Source organism: Cyprinus carpio, chromosome A4 (genome assembly GCF_018340385.1).
Source record: "Cyprinus carpio isolate SPL01 chromosome A4, ASM1834038v1, whole genome shotgun sequence".
Taxonomy (NCBI): Eukaryota; Metazoa; Chordata; class Actinopteri; order Cypriniformes; family Cyprinidae; genus Cyprinus; species Cyprinus carpio.
This window is the reverse complement of record NC_056575.1, coordinates 1,151,257-1,167,132: the sequence shown is the minus strand read 5'-3', so window position 1 is coordinate 1,167,132 and position 15,876 is coordinate 1,151,257.

The window sequence follows — 15,876 nt, the reverse complement described above, 5'->3', positions numbered from 1 at the left end:
CAAATAAATTCTATTCTATATTCTATTCTGTCCTGCAGGGTGGTTTTATTCTGTCCTGCAGGGTGGAATCACTTCTATTCTGTCCTGCAGGGTGGAATCACACGTGTTACACCGTCACTCGTGGTCATTGTGTTGTGTGTGGGTCAGTGGCTCCTTGGCTCAATGTGGAGTGCTTGTGTGGTCTAAAGTGTGTGTGTGTGTGTGTGTGTGTGTGTGTGTGTGTGGAAGATGTCTGCACAAAACAAGTTCATGTACTTTGCGTGGACTACACATTAAAGTCTTTAATACACACCGATTCCTCATCGAATGGAGCTCATTTCGAGATGCTGAAGCTGTTTTCTTTGAATGTGCGAGACTTCCGGTTCATTAGCCGCTAACTAGAATAACAAAATGCACCGTAAATCTATTTGCCCTACAAACTAGTGTTTATGATTATTGCGATAAATATTTACAATTATATGGTAGCAAATACCAGTTTGTAAGCAGCACAGCAGACTGTTTTGTGCAGGGAAAATAACTAGAAGCCTACACTGGAAGTCTCGCACATCTCGCGTTAATTTTTTATGGACTTTTTAATATACCTTTCATAGATAATTGATGTTTATGTATAGATTATAGCTCGCCAGTTTAGATACAGATAGCAAAATTTATTTGCCACAATTGTATTTTCTTCTAGTGTCATGAAAAGGAGCATCAGCACTAACATTCGAAAATCTTCGAAATACAGAGAGCATCGTGCAGTTCATTAATTTTTTTTCAGATATTGTTCTGATCTGAGTGCAGAATGCACAAATAATTGATTAAAAAAACTAAAGAGGAGAAGAAGGTGTTCTTAAGATGTTATAAATGGAGATTTTGGACTCAAAGCGCAGTTTACTTTTTTTTTGAGGCTGTAGAAATTAATCGAGAGAGAGAAAGAGAGAGAGAGAGAGAGAGAGAGAGAGAGAGAGAGAGAAATCACGCACAGCAGCTCCAGATCACGCGCGCGCTCACACTTTTACTTTTGCAAGAAAACATCAGGCTTCTCTCTCTGTCTCTCTCTCTCTCTCTTTTCCTGGACGTGCATGACAAAATTCTTCTCAGAGCTGTTTGCACAGAGGAAATGATTGTGATATTTTTGGAAAGTATAATCTGACACCTGGACGTGAATAAATCAATACTAATAAAATAAACAAGAATATATTAACTACTATAGCCTATAAATATAACGCTCGTTTTATTATCATTACTAATTATGCTATTTATTTATTTATTTTGGCCATTCCTATTATTAGTATCTAAACTAACTAGCCTATAGTTAATTAAATGACCGCTTGCTGATATAATTATATAATTATAGGCTGTTAATAATTAATACGGATAACGTATGTTTCGGCAAAACATTATTATATAGCCTATATATAGGCCTAATTAAATTACTTTGTAATAATAATAATTCGTGGTAATTGCAACTAAATGTGTCTGTGACTCGTTTATTAGGGGTGTTTCGCACACATTACAGGCGTGTTTGAAAAGAGAGATTGTGAAGATGTGGAAACAGCTCATAATCTGCCGATCATATTAATCATCACATTAATCTGTGTGTGTTTGATGGGAGCGCGGTCGCGCATACGCTCGTGTCATTAGCTTTGGACGCGCACCCCCAGAACGCGCCCCAGAGTCGGCGCTTAATAAAGCGTTCCTGCTGATTTCAGAGCAGTTCGAGTGAACTTAACACAGACACTCGATCTGAGATGTTCTGAATGTGCAAAAATACTAGAGTTCCCATTTCCCAGACAGCACACGTATGTCTGTAAGAGGTCTTTTAAAGATCTGGAAAGCATCTGCTGTGTACAAACATCTGACAGACGTCACAAGATGATGTCAGTTTTACATGCATTCTAAATCATAGAGACATCTTCCAAACGTCTATTTGACATCTGATATGAAACAAACTCTAGATGTATTGCAGATGAGCAAACGCTCTAAAAAATACGTCTTGCAGATGTTAATGCGACGTCAAATAGACGTCTCTGAGATGTGCGTGTGCAATCAGGGCTGTTTTTGCTAATAGGTTTTGCATGCATTTCTAGCTGGTTTCTAATCCTTATTAAAATATTTTGGTAAAATCCTCCAATCTAAAATCTTAATGTCAGTTATTTTGTAGGTTTTTTTATTTAATCTGTTAATAAATAAATAAATAAACCCATCTAATGTTTTCTCAACGTTATGCACAGTCATTTTTCTAGTAGGCCTATGTTTAAGTTATCTGGTCTTTAAAAGTTATCATTCATTGAAATTTTTTGAAACGTTTTAGTTGGAGGTAGTTATAGTTGATTTTTAATTTTTGTTGCTTTTTTGTTGATGTTCAGATAACATCATAAAAGTAACATTCTTATAACGTTTGCCAAATAAAATGAGCCGTTCACTTAAAGTTCACATAAACACGAAAACGTTTAAAATGTATTAGTTCAGATGTTCAGAATGCACACGCACATCTGACATCACATTAACATCTGCAAGACGTGTTTTTTTTAGAGAGAGTTTGCTCATCTGTAATACATTTCCTATCAGAGGTCAAATAGACGTTTAGAAGATGTCTTTAAGATTTAGAATTAATGTAAATCTGACATCTTATAGACGTCTGTCAGGTGTTTGTACACAGCAGATGCTTTCCATTTGAAGAGATCTTTACGTACCTGTGCTATATGGGTTAGCAAAATGTTCTTAAAAACATATTTTTGTTAGCTGGGAAAAGTCAATAATGCAGGCTCCATTCATGACAATTTACACTGTATATTGTGACAACTTGCCCCACTTGCAAAAAATGTTATTAATGAAGTATTTTTTTTTGATGGTTTAAGTTGTTTATTGTGACAACTTGCCCCACTCTCTCCTGACCTTCAAACACATTAACCTCTTTACTGCTGTTAAAAATAATTAATAAAAAAAAAAAAAAAAAAAAAAAACGAGTGTGACAACTAGCCCCGGTCTCCTGACAGCATCACAGCCGGGGACTTTGATGTTCAAAACATAGTCGCTAAGGCTGCAGATCTCACCGTTACCATGGTTTAACGCACACTGACCATTAACGTTTTCATTGCTGACCAGAACCCGACCCACAGACGGATCCACAGAGAGAGAGAGAGAGAGAGAGAGAGAGAGAGAGAGAGAGAGATTGATTTGTGGCAAACTAAGAGGCGCGGTGACACGAGCGTCGCGTTTCCCGTGAAGCTGGATTTCAGAGGCTTTGAGAGTGAAATGAGAGCCGTGCAGACGATTAAAGAGAAACTCGACTTCAAGGCCGATCTGGCAGACAGAAAGCGAATGTGAAATGTTACTGATGTGAAAAGCTGGATTTGGTCTCTCCAAAGATCTGAAGAAGCACAGTTTAAGCAAAACTCATTTTCAGGACTTTCTCCAGGATGAAGTCACGGGTTTATTGGAGAGCTTCAGATTTACGACAACAAAACTCTGTACTGAGCGTCTTTAATGCAATATACATTTACAAAAGATTCCTCACAGTGTTGGCTTCTCTTCGTGGCTCAGTAGTTTGGGCTTGTGGACGGGTTGTTTCGGTTTGATCAGGTGTCAGAATGTTATAAAGCATGACAGGATCTCAGACTCACTGAACTTTAAGGAGTTGCTCTCTGAATTGTGTTTGTCTGCTGGCAGCTGTTCATGTGTTTATCATCTCTGCAGTTTGTGATTGGTTCATTTCAGAATCTGCAGGTGCTGTCAATCACAGCACTGGGGTCGTGTGATTGGATGTTTGGAGACTGTGTGGGTGGAGTTTCTGGCATGGGCATGTATTATTTTTCTTTGTTGAAATTTAAACGTGTTTTGCTTTGAGAACAACACAAAAGGCACATTACAAATAAAAATTGTTTTGTGAAATGTGTTGTGTTGCTTTGCATGAGGAAAGCACATTACAAAATATGTTTCTTTTAGTGGTTGGAAATGAGTAAACTAAGGTGTCTCAAAAGGTTCTGGATAATTGCTTTTATTACAGTTATTTAAATAATTGTGTGTGTGTAGATGTTACACGTTTTTAGTAATTAAAAAAAAAGATGGTTATTATTGTATATCATATGTATAAGTTATCAGTGAGATTTGTAGTCTGTTTAAAAAACAGTAAAATTGTGAAATATTATTACCATTTAAAATATCAGTTTTCTATGTGAATGTGTGTTAAAGTGTAATTTATTTCTGTGATGTGCAGCTGTATTTTCAGCATCATTACTCCAGTCTTCAGTGTCACATGATCTTCAGAAAGCATACTAATATGATGATTTACTGCTCAAGAAACATTTCTGATTATTATCAATGTTGAAAACTTTAATATTTTTGTGGAAACTGTGATGCATTTGATTTTTCAGGATTCACAGATGAATAGAAAGTTCAAAAGAACAGCATTTATTAAAAATAAAAACCTTTTGTGACATTATAAATGTCTTTGCTCACTTTTGAGCATTTTAACGCGTCCTTGATCAATTTAAGTATTAATTTCTTAAAAAAAGAAGAAAGAAAATGTACTGAAATAAAGAATTTTGAAAGGTTTTTTATGATATTAAGAATTTTTTTCTGTTTTTTAATATATGATGAAAAGATTTCTATTTTAAATAAATGCTGTTCTTTTGGTGTTTTTTTTTTTTTGTAAGTTTGTGTGTTTTTTTTTGTGTGTGTGTGTGGATGTGTGAGAGAAAGAGTCTTCCTGCATCTCCTCCATTAGTGAGTCTGAAGGTGTGAATTGAAATCATCCTGAGCGTGTTTATCAGGAGGTCATCACAGGGCATGCTCCACAGGAAGTCACAGCGCACAGCCATTTCCTGTTTGAGCCCCAGATGATTGGTGATGCGGAGCGAGTGGCCCGGCATAGAGGAGACTCATTAACAGAGACACAAGATGATGCTTGCAGCACAGGCTGGGGAAAAAAAAAAACAGCAAAAAAAGAGGAGAATTTCCTCTCTCATAAGACACATCAGAGAGGGATAAAGGCTGCTTGTGAGGTTAAAGGCCTGCGGAGGCAGAAATATTCACAGATCAATGATCTGAACTCATTCTCAGGCGTTTCTGGTAGTTCAGAGCTTTTTTTTTTATGAGGATGATTTTAAAGATGATGATTTTTGTGAATCATGGAGCAGCGGCGCCCTCTAGCGGACACACACACACACACACACACACACACACACACACAACAACCACTGGGCGGGTTCACGCACACTTCGGCACACTTCCGGTTTGAGTGCTCAAAATATAATTTAAGTTATTTTGTTTCTAAACTTTAATGATTCAGCATGTATTCCATGCATGCTTAGCATACTCTGCATTACTCAGTTTAATGATTCAATCATTTAAATCAATCATTTATTTACAAAGCACCTTAAAAACCACGAAAGTAGGCTATACCAAAGTGCTGTACAAGAAAATCAAAAACAATAATAGCAATTAATTAAAACGCATAAGTAAATTCCTGTAAAACTACACATCAAACACCTGTGAGTACAAATGAGTCTTAAGACGTGAACTGAGCATCTGCAGAGAAAGGAAGACCTAGGGGCCACAACTGAACCTGCTCGATCACCTCTACACTTCAGACGTGTGCGTGGAACCTTGAGTTTTATTTGTCAGCAGTCTGGACTCAGCATTTTGAACTAATTGTGACCTCGACAGAGGCGACTGACAAACCCTTGCATGTAAAGCATTACAATAATCCAAGCGTGAGAATATAACTTCTTCAGGATCATTCTTTAATGCATTACAATAATCCAAGCGTTTGATTTTATTTTTTTTTTATTGTTGTGTATTTTGATGTTTTTATGTGTTTTTTGATTATGTAGTTTTTGGATGTTTAATTGTTTAGTTTTATTTATTATTTTTACCGCATAAAGCGGGGGGGGGGAGATTTCCCTCCTTTAAAAGTAGGTTTTTTGCGGTGTAGTATTTTCAGGACTTTTAGTATGACACGTGAACTAACCACAACTGTTTTAACTGCAAACGCAGCATTTCGAAGCGTGAACTAACCACACCTGTGGGACTGAAACGACACATTTATGTCTGCTGTCTGTACATTCAGATCGGCTTCATTATAATCATTGAGGGTGTAATTGTGGCTCTTTCATTTGCTCTAATAATAAAGTTTGAGAGACATATAAAGACAGAGGCTCTTTTGCGCAGTTAAAGCTCATTATTTTCCTGATGACTATTTTGTGCCAGTGTGTGTTTTAGGCAGACAGGAGGGTTTTGGGGAGAGAGGAGGTTTTAGGCAGACAGGAGGAAACCGGAGCTTTTTACGCCGTTTTACATACTACTAGGAGCGGCAGGAGATATGCGAGGACTTGGCGAGATAAGCGCGTCCATCAGCATCACACGCGTCCATTTATAACTGTCACACACACTCCGAGAACCGGCCGGAGATAAGCGCGGCCTCACACACCACACATTACACACACACACAACAGCACACACAATCTCTCTTATTTTTCATAGTTATTAACCTTAATGCATTAAAAACAAATGTATTACATTCTCTGTCATGTATTTTAGCTGTATTAAAAGGGAAAAAAAAAATATTGCAACATCTCACAATTCTGATGTTTGTCTCACAATTAATTTTCTTTTTTTTTTATCTCACACTTCTGAGGAAAAAAATCTGACAATGTTTTATTATATTTGTCTTTTGTGGTAAGCCACTAGAGGACCCACAAAAAAACAAAGAATTTGCATAAGAATAAAGTTTGAGAGACATATAAAGCAAAGAAAAGGCTCTTTTGCGCAGTTTAAAAGATCATTTAACTGATGACTATTTTGTGTGCCAGTGTGGGTTTTAGGCAGACAGGCAAACCGGAGGAGCCCGATGTCAAAAATCGAAGAATTGTCAGCGATAACCGGTTGCAATTCCCGAGTTACTTTATAGCGCGAATGGAGACTTCGATGAACCGGCCGGAGGATAAATAGCGCGGCCTTCGCGACCCCCCATGAAAACAAACGTTTATCAGCATCAACACGAGCACAATCTTTAACTGATTACACAAACTCATGAAACAGTTGCTAAAAACACACACACATACTCACATTACCACACACACATTACATTTACACACACACCACTCACTCTTATCTCTCTCTCCACAACCACACACACACACACACCAAAAAACACACACACACAACACACACCTCACTGTACTCACTGTCTCTCTCTCTCAACCCCAAGAGCACACACACACACACACACACACACAAGCAAATTTGCACTCACACACACACACAAGTCATGATTTATTTTATTTGTCTGTCACACTACACACACGCACACAACACAGGCATGCACACACTCATGCACACACACCACACACAGCAAACACGAATTACACATCTGCACACACATCAACACTGGCCACACACTCACACATAACACCCACACTCACACACACACACCAGCACCACCGGCACACCTTGAACACACACACCACAACACACCACCACACACAGAGACGCACACACTCGGGGATTCCAAACACGTTAACACACAAACCACAGGACACACACAACACAACATACACACAACACACACACACACACACACACACACACACACAATTACACACACACACACGTCTCCACACACACACACACACACACACACACACACACAAGCAAACACACACTCACTCACACACGCACACACACAGCACACACACACCACACACACACACACACAAGAAACACACCTCTACTGCACACACACACACACACACACACACACAAACACACACACAACAACACACACAGTCACGCACACACGTGCACACTCACAACACACTCACACACACAAAGCCAGATGTTTAGCATCAATGCACCAAACCATTACATTTTTTTAATTTGATTAGTGGTTAAATAATTTCATAGTTATTAATATTAATGCATAAAAACTAATTTATTACATTCTCCGTCGTGTATGGAAGCTTATTAAAAGAAAAATTATGTTTTTTGTCTTATAATTATTTTGATGTTTTTTTTTTATATTTAATTTTTTTTTTTTTTTATCTGACAATTTTTATTTAATTTACTTTTGTGGTGATGGTAAAAAAACTCAGAATTCAGCAAAAAAGTCAGGATTATGCAAAGAAAACTTCAAATTAGGAACAAAAGATAACTGTTTGAAGGAAACTGTGTCAGTGCGTTTGTGGAAACTTCAAATTAGGAACAAAAGATAACTGTTTGAAGGAAACTGTGAATTGTGGGACATAAACATGCAATTGTGAGAAAAATAATGATTGTTTGATTTAAAATTTTTGATGTTTAGTTTTTTTTTTTGCAACATGAGCACAAATCTTTTAATTGATTAATTGATTTCTTTGATTTTTTTGTGGTGCAATATGGCTAAATGTGATTAAACTTCAAAAGGCTATGATTTTATTAAATAAATATGAGCACTGCATGTTTCAAAGTCCAACAGCACCACCTGCTGGCAGAGAATGAATCTGCATTTTCAATAAACCTGTCTGCTGTTTTTATTCAGACCAATGTTAACATCCACCATTGTTTTTATATAGCAAACACACAGTTGTAAATGTGAACTGGTAGATCGATAAGAAGATAATAAATTATAAAAATAATTTATAATTGAGAATAATTGTTTCAGTTAATATAATGATTGATACTTGATTCAGTTTCTTAAAAATGGTTTAAAAAACTTTTGTGTTTGTGAAAGCCTGTATTCTGTATTTTATGGATTCACTAATAATAAACATACATTTGCATAATATTTGCAAATGTAAATGTAATTGGCAAGCATCCATATTTGTCCATGCCCATGTTAATTTAAAAGGTATTAATTTAAGGTACATTTAGGACAGATAAAAATGTGCGATTAAGTTAACTCATGACAATGATGCGATTAATCGCGATTAAATATTTTAATCAATTGACAGCCCTAGTTTTTAGTTCACTGGGCGGAATATTTAATAATCTTCTCAAAACGAACAAAGACATTATCTGTACATTGTTCATGGAATTTATTTATTTTTTTCCCTGAAATGCCTCCGTTGGTTGTTCATGTAACGTTTCTGAAATGTTGCTACTTGTTTCAGAAAACATTCAAATGTAACATTCCCATAATGTTTCAAAATGATCAAACGGAACGTTTCCTTAACGTCTGCATTACCAATTAAAAAAAAAGTTTCTAAAACATTTAAAAAAACTGGACATTCTGGGAATATTAGTGCAATGTTCTCGGAAGTTTTCTGTTCGCTGGACATCATAAGGTAGTTTAATGTGAGGAACAGACGTGATTTCAGTCATTTCTCCATCACTGAGTCATTAGGGTTCATAAATAGTGACTTGACTTGTTGCATGGTCTTTTAAATCACCTGACATCACGTCTTTATTGTGGTCTTTATAAACTGAATCATGAGTGTGAGTAAACCATGACAGGATTCTCTGTGTTCCTGTGAATTATCAGTCGTGAAGGAAGCCGCAGCACAGATCATTGTTTTCTCGCTCTGATTGGGTGTCGCGCTGCCGGGGTTTCCGTGGTAACAGCTGTCCATTTGTGGAGAGAGGCCAGATTTGATTGATTGCTCGTCAAGATGAGAAATGGATGTTGAGTGAAGGAACACCTGCAAAAAATCCCCAACTGTCTCTCTGTCTCAGTCTGTCACGTCCAGAGAGAGAGATGGTCCTCATAATTAATCAAATAAACAGATCAAAGCATCACTCGATAAAATACAACATTAATATGAGAGAGAGTTTCTCTCAATCTCTCAACTGCATATCCATTTCAAACGTGGAACTGAATGGAAGTCAGAACTGATCGATTGATTGACTAATTATTTGATCAGACAAGAGAAAGACAGTGTCTCACTCACTAATATTGTGTAGATTATTCATGGGAAAACGTCAGTAAATTTCCATCTAGTTCACAACATGTACGTACAGACTTAACGTCATTCTAATATTAATAAATCTGGAGTAATCAAAGCCAGTTCAAACTGAAAAAAAAAAAATTCAATTTCAAGATACAAACTAAAATCTGAGATATAATCTTGCATTGTCTGAATTGTGAAATAAAAAGTGAAATATATATATATTGTCCATGGCACAAATGGTTTTCAGTATTTCAACATTTAGTATGAAAGTTATTAATGAATCTCAATTTGTTCGTGAAAATGATTCCTGAGACCCAGAATTACACAAATCTGTATTAAAATGCAAAATAATGCAATTTTTCTTGAATAACCACCGGACGCTGCTCACCAATGCTTACTGTTGTATACTGCATCACATACTACTTCCAAAAAAAGAAGGCAGTGAACAGTGTGTACTTGAGAATATGCTGTCAGCAGTGCACTAATATCGCATTCAGTGTGTGGACAGAGAGTCATCTGACCTTTGACCTCTGGTTAAAGGTCAGTAGGTCACAGCGCTTCCTCTGCAGATGAGATTTCCATGCAGTATGCATCACTTTGCATCAGTTTCGTGTGTCTTAATTTGCACTGTGTGTGTGATCATGCATGTGTGTGTGTGTGTGTGTGTGTGTGTGTGTGTGGTTGAATATTCAAAGTCAGCAGCTTTACAGAGAAAGAGAGAGATCCAGATAAACGAATAGAGCGCAGGATGATGAATGACTGTAGGTCTGCTTGTCATCTCTGTCCTGGAGATGTGTGTGTGTGTGTGTGTGTGTGTGTGTGTTATGTCAGCTCCGCTGTGGGCACAGGCACATTGTATCACTAATGAATGACAGCACAGGGCCATTGCTGCCAATGAAATGGAGTCACACTCTTCAAGGGGCAAATAATTAGAGTCTGTGCCATCAGCAGCACTGCATCCTTCTCTCAAATACACTTAATACACTCACACATTCACTACCAGCAACTAAAACACTGCTGCTATAACCAGCTGTTGACTTCTAAACACACAAAATGAATGTAAAACAAACTAAATTAAATTACCATCAGATACATACTTAATGCACACCAGGGTTATTATTAACTAAAACCAAAACCATAAAAAAGTCTTTGTTACTTGAAGTAATCTTTAAATAAAATGACCTGAGATGCAGTACAACAATAAGAATATCAATTATTATGCATTATGATAAACTTACCAATATTGTGCTCTAGGGATACAGCAAGTATAGCCTATATGTAAAGAAGCAAAACAAGCTCGTTCATATCAAACTCTTGTCACTAAGAGCAACACGGTATAATCACAATGAATGCAGACCACGGCACTACGGAAACGTGATACTAGCACCATAATAAAATTTTACATTTTGTGCACATAAGACATTGAAGAAAAAGATACACGCGTCTCTAAAGAATCGCAAATACAAAAGCGTGCATTTATGGACATTCTTATAGCAGAACACTAATGCAAAGGATTCAATTTGTTGTGCATGAAATAACAGGTACAGATATATTATCTGAGGGTCATTCTGTGAGCAAAGAATTAATTAATGCACTTGCATTTGTGCGCATGTGTGGATCTCTCACGTGCATTTGTGGGAGGATTTGATACTGTTTCCACTCCATATCTATGGTTCAAACATACTGCACACTATTTGAGATGCAGCAGCACTGGAGTCTCTTATTCAGCTGATTTAATTAACTTCTGTTCTCATTTTATCAATGATTTAACAATCTCAGCACGAGTGTCTTTATACTCAGACGTTCTCTCTCTCTCAGTAATGAATGATACGCTGTTGTCGGTGTGAACTGCGAGCGCTTACAGCGAGAGGCTGATAGTGTTGCTCTGTGTTAAGCAGGTCACCGTGAGCTTGTGTTTCTTCCTCCTGCTGTGTTCTGAGCTCCTCTACCTCAGTTATTATCTCACACTCTGCATTCATACACACTCCTCAAAACACACACACGAGCGCGCGCGGTCATACGGCACACGCGTGTCCTTGAGCTGTCCGTAGTATGCACATAAGAAAAGGGAAATGTGTTTCTTGTGAAGGTGGAACTGTGTTAAATTGATCAGAAAGTCATGTTTCTTTTACCGCATCAGACGGTCAACTAAACTGCAAGAAAATAATGAAAACACAAACAAATAAAATGTAAATAAATAACTCAAAAACAAAACATAAATAAAACAATAATATGAAATATTAATAAAAAATATAAATAATAATATAAAATACAAATAAATAAAACGTCACGATATAAAAACTATATATATATAATACAAATTATTGTAGAAAAATGAAAAGCTCTGCACTTCCATCCATAACATCCCCGATAGCTCACCTATATCTCAGAGACGTCTATTTGACGTCTGCATTACATCTGCAAGACGTATTTTTTAGAGTGTTTGCTAATCTGCAATACGTCTATAGGACGTCTCCTATCAGATGTCAAATAGACGTTTAAAAGATGTCTTTATGATTTAGAATGCATGTAAAACTGACATCTTAAAGAATTCTGTCAGATGTTTGTACACAGCAGATGCTTTCGCGATCGCTCTTGCAGATGCACCCCTGCTGTCTGGGTTTACAAGGTTGTTTACTAAAATTGAGTAAGTGCGTGTTTACCTGCGAATGAAGCATCTGTCAAATCAATAAACATAAATGTGAATCTAATTACAGAACACAGCCCGCTAATTTCCTAGATCACTGTTTGTGTTGTGTTTCCTCCAGATTTCTCTGACGTCTGTGAAATGTGAAGGTTCTCGCTTCTGTTTATTAATCCTCGCACTCGTTTTTTGGCCTTCAGATACAATGCAAAGAGCTTTTCTCTCACAAAAGGGTTTATGAAAATCGTAATTGCTGCTATAAGCCCTCAGGGAGCTTTCTTCTGTGGTTTTGAGTGTGTGAGTACTGCAGATATGGCATTTTCATTAAGTCGTGTAACATATGACAGTGGGAACATTAAGAGCTTTATACGCGTTCTATCATCACGCGCCTTTATTGCGGTGTGTTTATAAGAGGCTCGGAACGGATGCGTTTTGCAGATGACGCTCAGAAACGATCTTGTAAACACATTCAGGCGTCCTTAAGACTGAGACACACAGAAAGCGATGGAATACAGAGGGTTGGTGGTGCCGTGCGAAGCGCCTCAGTCGCTAACGAGCTGTTCTGATCGTTCTCACTCTTGACTCCAGCAGGGAACGCTTCATTGCTCAGAGGTAGCTCTTTCAGAGCTCACACAACTTAATGCAGATCTCAGTTACTGATTAAATCGCTAGGGTGTGCTCACCGAGGTCCTGTAGCTCATCTGCGCTAGGCCGCGAGTTCAGTTTAGTTGCTGCATTGCTTGGCAACAATATATTAACAATGTAACTATTTATTGAATTGTTTGTTCCTGTTGCCACGGGAGACAGAATAGAGATATTAAAGAGACCTGTGATTGTTTATGTTTTCTCATCTGTACAATATCCAAATTTCATGACCACTGACCTGATTGAATTAAATCCATCAAAGTCTCTATCTAGCAGTGGTTATGAAAGTTGATGAGAAAAATACAGAAATGAAGAGTTATGAAAGAAAAACATTCTTGTTGGGGATGGTGCTATTAGAAGCCAGCTGAAAAACAACCAATAGAACCCCCCACTGAGAATAAGTAATGGTTTTAATAGTTATAAAGGGAATAGTACTGGTTCCTTGTGGGTCACTACTGGTAATTTGTTGCCTTCTATTGTTAAAACCACTGAATCCTAATGGGATATGGCCTGAAACGCACGAATGGACAGGGTTGCCAGGTCTATGTAAAAAAAAAAAAAAAAAAAAAAAAAAACAGCCCAAAGGTCAATCAAAATCCGCCCGATATCAAAACTCAGCATATACCACTCCATACCTAAAACACACATTTTACAATCACTGTTCCGTGTTACAATTTTAGCTAGAAAATCACTAGAAGTACACAGTTTTTTTCATTAAATGAGCTCTTAGCAGAGTTTTATCATCTGTAGAATGTAAAACACTTCAGTCAGTTACAGTAAATGCAATCAAATCTTTAAACTGCAAACCTGTACAGCAACAGTTTACAAGAAGCACTTGTCACCGTGAACTTGGCAACACTGCTACTGGAAACCATTTGGTAATGGTTTTAATGGTTAACATTTGATGATTTAGAATATTTGCAACAGTATTAGTATTTAAACCATTTCAACTTCTGTTCTAATGTTGTAATTTGAGACTTTAAATCTCACAATTCAGACTTTTTTCCCACAATTATGAGTTTAAACACTCAAGATATGAAACAGATCTGTGATTTTCTACTTTGATGTTAACTCATGATCTCTGCTAGAGAAACGTTTTTTAATGCATATTTAATTCATTAATTAGATCTGAGTCTTTTGATGCTAAAAGCAGAACTAGAGCTCTTAATTGATGAATTATAGCCATTGACTCAAAGGGAAGGAGCTGAAACTCGTCTGTTTTCTCATCTTACGCTCGCTCTCGGTGGCGCAGGTGTGCGATCGGAGCACCGTGGCTGTTTTTTGGTATTAAATGAATCATTTCCTCCAGAGAACAGAGGTCTTAGCGACCACACATGAGATATTCACATCTGCTGGTGCACTCAGGTGACTGATACTAGATCTGTCCCAAAACCTAGTGAGCTGCCTACATAGACAACATTTGAAGACATCATAGTCACACTCCTGATGATTAAAAGCATGCAGCAATGGTTTGGCTAAATTCTAAGCCAGCGTTATATATATCCTTCATGGAGAAGGCAATGCATCAGCGAGCTGAGAGAAGTGTTGATTATAAATATACAATAAAAATGGCTTATTTGATCCAATATGTGCATAACTGTATGTGTATAAGAGTATGTTTGTTGAGTTATTGTATGGTGGCATGTTGTGTACGGTGTCTGCAGGCTTTATGCCGTGTTTGCTTCTGTTACAGTGTAATTAGCTGTTTGAGCAGGACGCTAACGAGAGCTTCGTTAAAGGACAGACACGCTGAGACTGGTGTTTGTGTGTCATTCTCTCGCTCTCACCGCATTAGTGTCCTGTTACCATGGCATCCGCATCACTGTCATCACCCTGAGAAACATGGAGAAGAAGAGCAGGACAGTGAAGAAGTCCCGCAAATCACACAACAGATCTCTTTAAAAGTGTAATTGCAAATGAATCAAATGGAGACCGTTGCTGAAGTCTCCTCTTAAAGACGAAAAGTCAGAGATCTCAATATGAACTCAAACATTTCTCATTAAAGTTTACTCCATCCAAATAATCCGCATTAATTATTAGCTCTATACTGGTACCGCATGACAACTATTGACTCACTTGTGCCTATTTTTATTTCTTCTGAAGTAATATATCATCTGAGGCAAAGTTGATGTTTAAAAAAAAATATTATTTAGAAATTAAGATGCCTGAGCTATACAGGAAAAACAGTTTGCTCGGATAAAGACTACAGAAACCAGAACAAGTGACAGATTAAATCTGTGTTTGTGAACAAAACGGTTAAATGAATAATTCAATGACTCATTCATAAAGACAGTCCTTTGTATGGTTCTTAAATGAATCAGTGTAGCTGAATTAATCAGCTGAATGAATGATTCAATGACTCATCCATAAAGTCATTTGTATTGTTTGAAAATGAATCAGTGTAGCTGAATGAATCAGTTGAATTAATGATTCAATGACTCATTCATAAAGACAGTCATTGGTATTGTTCCTAAATGAATCGATGTAGCTGAATAAGCTGGTTTAATGAACGATTCATTGACTCATTCATAAAGACAGTAATTTGTATCATTCCCAAATGAATCAGTGACGCTACATGAATCGGTTGTTTGAATGATTAAATTACTAATTCATAAAAGACAGACATTTGTATCATTCCCAAATGAATCAATACAGTTAAACTAATCAGTTGAATGAATGAATCAATTACTTATCCATAAAGAAAGTCATTTGTATTGATTGAATATGAATCAGTGT